The sequence below is a fragment of the Pyxicephalus adspersus genome, chromosome 3 (assembly GCF_032062135.1).
Source record: "Pyxicephalus adspersus chromosome 3, UCB_Pads_2.0, whole genome shotgun sequence".
NCBI lineage: Eukaryota > Metazoa > Chordata > Amphibia > Anura > Pyxicephalidae > Pyxicephalus > Pyxicephalus adspersus.
In genome coordinates, this window is record NC_092860.1 from 21211051 (window position 1) to 21216268 (window position 5218).

Genomic DNA, 5218 nt, shown 5'->3' on the forward strand with positions numbered 1-5218 from the left:
TGGACTTGATGTAACTATGTAAAATGGCCAACATTATTATACCATCCTCATCTCTGAACCAGCATCAGTGCAGGAAGTACAGAAGATGATGACTGTGGGTGATGCCATACTTCAGTAGAGAAATTGAGGCATTGTTAGAGAAGTATTGTGATCTTCATGAGAATTAATTTATACCCTTGAGAGTTACACCTACATAGTAAATTGCATTCATGCATGTAACATAAAAAATATATTGCTGCATATGATACTAGGCCTACCATAGCTTCTTCATGCATTCTGCAGTTTAGTTTATTCTATATTTTACTATTAAACTAAATTCAGATTTTCGAATATGCAGTGCAACGTATATATTAACACATGTCAACCCAACATACAATAATGTATTTCAATAATAAAATAAAACATAAAATAACAAAAAAAAACAATAAAAACTACACATCCTGGTGAAACAAGCCTTGGGCACTCAAGTAGGAAAATGAGTTCAGCACAAAGTGACTGCCTGTATACCCCCCAGGCAATATTCATATTGCTATAGACTTGCAAATGGAGTGAAGTTTCTGGGCATTAGAGAACCCATGACCTACTATTAGTGATGGAGCTTGGCCTGAGTGACCATTCAGTGGCCACCGCAATGGGCGGGATGCTATTATCCATTTTTACCCAGCCGACCCTAAAGCTTTACCAGGTAATTACAAAAGTCTCAGGGGGTAAGTGGGAGATCTGTAGACACTGTCACTTAACATTTGATTTGGCAAACTGACATCTTTACAAAGATTTGTCACCTGTGAAAATTACATTGTTGCAGAACAGACAGAAACAGTGAATGTATTTATCGCTGTTCTTTTCCCTATATTTATGAAATTGCAGACACTTCCCTGGGATTTCAAGTGTTCTTGAAAACTGAAATTAATATATTTCATGCTTCGGACTCCATGTTAGCATGAAAAATCATGTATTTTCATTGCCTGGTTTGTTAATGGAAACATAAGCTAGGTGCATGGTGCCGGATCTCTTAAAGCGGTAGATGTTCTCAAGTCAGTACAGATGATTCTCCTAAGGAAGCTCCCCTAGTAGTGGTGGTTGATAAGTGGCTTTTTGTGTGAGTAGGGACTGGATGTGCACAGGTTCAGACTGGTCTAGTGGAAGAATGGCAAAAGTATCCATATAAAGGGTCACCGAATAGTTGCCTGGCTCACTGGTGGGCCCCTGGCTTGGGTGATCTGTCCTGACTTTTTCTGGTGGGCTCCAGGTTCCTAGTCTGACCCTGGATGCCAAAAATAGAGAGCATAAAGACCAGATTTGATTATACTCGGTGTCCCCTTCATCAGGCCCTGGCACTGTGGAGAAAAAAGTGTACTGGACTAATGAAATTGGAAGGATCCCAAGGGGCAATCAGAATGATCACTCTAGATTCTAGAAAAAGTAGTCTGGAAAGATCATACTAATTGCTCCCTCTGATCCCTAAAGTTCAATTAGTCCAGTACAACAGTACCAAGCCCTTATGAAGAAGATCTTTGAACCCCTAAACCACATTGAAACCGAAATCTTTATCTCTTGTGGCTTTTCCAGAAGGTCCCCATACTGATGTGCAGACACTGTTTAGGCACTCAGGATTTTTTATGACCAATTGGTTGAACTTCCCAATGTGCTTTCCACACTTCCCCCTTAATTGGCCTCATTTATTAAAACTTTTCAAGGCTGGAGGGGATACACTGGTATTAGTGAATCTGAGTGATCCAGCAAACCTGGAATAGAGCTGGCCAAGGATTAAATGACTTTAAATAAATCCATTCCAGGTTTGCTGGATCACCCAGCTTCACTGATGAAAATGTATCCTCTCCAGCCTTGAAGAGCTTTAATAAATTAGGGCCAATGTGTCTTTTTCCTATATTTGCATAAGAGGAAAAAAATCACTGCACTGGACAGTATGGATTGTAGCTCCTATCAGTCCTGTGTTCTTCCTTTGTTGGCAGCCACATTTTAATAAAAAAAAAGTAATGCTTGGCTGATGAAAGAGCAGAAGATTGAGTAGGGAGAGAATGGCTTCAATACATATCCAGTTCCCTGCAAAAAAATGGAAAATAGGTGCTACACAACTTTGTAAGATAAAACATCACTTCTTTCAGATGATAACCCTCCTCCATCATCTTCATCTGATAATGATGATCAGGCTAGGCAAGATGGCACACGGATATATAAAATATGCATAGGGCAAAGAGTAACACAAATTTGTAAGTATGCATGCTCCATTCTTTCAGAATGTTTAATAACATTTAATAACCAATATTTACAAACAACCCCCCTTGCTGCCTCTCAGGTACCACAACCCTAATGTCAATCTAAAACAATAAAGTTCCTATAGCTTCCAACCACATCAAACCTGCATTGGAACATCCTCTCTACACTCTATGGTTTAAATGGTGAAATGGGCAAGTTATTATTGCAGTGATCAGACTTTCATACACCAGCATCACACCGTCCTATTTACTAGGCAAAGTTACATCAATCAATCAGAATTTACTTTCCTGAAGTCAGATCAATGAAAGAAAAAACTCTTACTGGTTGATATTGGTCATTATACATGCAGCTCCTTGACTTACTGAATAGGCTGAACACTGCACATAGAGCTCACACATAATATACATCATCCTATACAGCCTACTAGTTCCAAGAATCCTGAATGTGGAAATATAAACAAGCCACAAAGAAAGTAAAACCAGCATCTCAATGCTTATAAATGAACCAATACATGGAAATAGGTGAACCTAATATGTCATTTAGGTGGGCAGAAGTCAAGCCATAACCCATATGCCTTACTCATAAATAATATATTAGATAGATAGATAGATAGATAGATAGATAGATAGATAGATAAAAGATAAATGAGATGTATTCTCTGCATCAGTTCATTGAATCCTTACAGGCAGTACATAAACACTATAAAAAGTCCTAGGATTATATGTGGACAAACAAATCACCCATGCAAAATCACAGATTTTTTAGAAGATCACTCCTACCTATACACATATAACACAATAGTCATACACCCAAAGACATATAATTCATATAAAAATTAAACAACTATAGACATACAATACCTATACATAAATAATTCATATAAACATAAAAACATATTTATACATACAAGACCTTATGAAAACCATAAACATATAACCCATACTATAGATTGCATTAGGAAAAAGCTGGTTGCTTTTCTAGAAGCACAGAATATAACTGGGGATTAAAGTTTAAAAGGAATGACATCAGAGACTGTTGATCCAGGGAACATCCGATTGCCTTCATGGGAATGTTTCCCGGATTGGAGTAAATTGAACCATGTTTAGAAGTTTTTTTTTCCTTCCTTTGGATTAGCTATGCATATATGGTTTTATCTGGGATATGCTTGTTTCTACTATGTTTATTTGTCCTTAGTGGATGAGATTGATGGACTTTTCTGAACCATGTAACACTCATAGACAATAACTCATGCACACATATAATTTATAACATCTAACATCTTAAAAAACATTTATAACATCTTAAAACATCTAAACACAAAGATAGATAGATAGATAGATAGATAGATAGATAGATAGATAGATAATAGATTGATTGATAAATAATAGATAGATAGATAGATAGATAGATAGATAGATAGATAATAGATAGATAGATAGATAGATAGATAGATAGATAGATAGATAGATAAAAGATAAATTAGATGTCTTCTCTGCATCAGTTCATTGAATCCTTACGGCATATAAACACTATAAAAAATCCTAGGACTATATGTGGACAAACAAATCACCCATGCAAAATCACTGATTTTTTAGAAGATCACTCCTACCTATACACATAAAACACAATAGTCATATACCCAAAGACATATAATTCATATAAAAATTAAACACCTATAGACATACAATACCTATACATAAATAATTCATATAAACATAAAAACATATTTATACATACAAGACCTTTAGAAATATGATAACCATAAACATATAACCCATACTATAGATTGCATTAAGAAAAAGCTGGTTGCTTTTCTAGAAGCACAGAATATAACTGGGGATTAAAGTTTAAAAGGAATGACATCAGAGACTGTTGATCCAGAGAACATCCGATTGCCTTCATGGGAATGTTTCCCGGATTGGAGTAAATTGAACCATGTTTAGAAGTTTTTTTTTTCCTTCCTTTGGATTAGCTATGCATATATGGTTTTATCTGGGATATGCTTGTTTCTACTATGTTTATTTGTCCTTAGTGGATGAACTTGATGGACTTTTCTGAACCATGTAACACTCATAGACAATAACTCATGCACACATATAATTTATAACATCTAACATCTTAAAAAACATTTATAACCCCATACCCCCAGGTACCCCATTGCACCCCTGCCAGATATTGTTCACACGATCACAGCGATCCCTGGCACACAGGTAACCATATAACTTAATAGAGAATGCCATACCCTTAGCGGTGCCAGATTCACTCCTGTGCCAGAGACAAGGTGCCAGTCCGGAGTGGCACACCTTGCTCCATCATCCTCCTCTCCTGCACGGACCTGCCCTCACCTCCTTACCCGGGTGGACGCTGCGCTGTGCCAGCTGAGCGGGGGGGCTGCATTGTTTCCAGCACCGGCTCTATTACACCTATCACAAGAGCGCCATCTAGCGGCAGGCCGAGGTACTGCACGAGTTAACTATTTCATGTCCTTACTGAATGCTATCATTGTGCATCTTGTTTAATAATGTAACATATATAGATGTAAAAAAAGAATGCTCAGCATGTGATCCATTTTATCTATATGTTACAATATTAAAAAAAAATACGGGCATTGCTCAGTTTTCTAGTGTTTCTTTAACACTCTATTTATTACCTAACCAATCTATCTTCCTATGAAAAAGAAATTCCCAAGGAAGCAAGCAAGGCATTCAGAGCCTGTATAGATAACAGCAAGTGAGCCTGAGCTGTGGAACATAAGGTGAGGAGGAGAGGTGAAATACATCTCATCCTTTCATCTCCCTGCTGACGCCAACACGGCGAGTATTTGGGAATCTACGCAGAGGGGTCCAGGGAACAGAGATAAATTTAGACAGATCTGTAACACATGGCGTCTATATATACCCTGTGTGCCGGGGATAGGCGGTTGTCTTCTTTTACGTTGCTCATCATAAGGAAAGAATAACGCCATCGATCTGGATTGACG

At 37.4% G+C, this 5218-nt stretch overlaps 1 protein-coding gene across 1 annotated transcript in view; it reads right to left on the minus strand.

Moving 5' to 3' along the window:
- Positions 1–4980, minus strand: part of MGAT5B (alpha-1,6-mannosylglycoprotein 6-beta-N-acetylglucosaminyltransferase B) — an 88913-nt gene extending 83933 nt beyond the window's left edge. Inside the window, exon 1 of the mRNA XM_072403822.1 lies at positions 4481–4980. The gene's annotated coding sequence lies outside the window, so the exon portion shown is untranslated. The remainder of the gene's footprint in view (positions 1–4480) is intronic.
- Between the last annotated feature and the right edge of the window lie 238 nt (positions 4981–5218).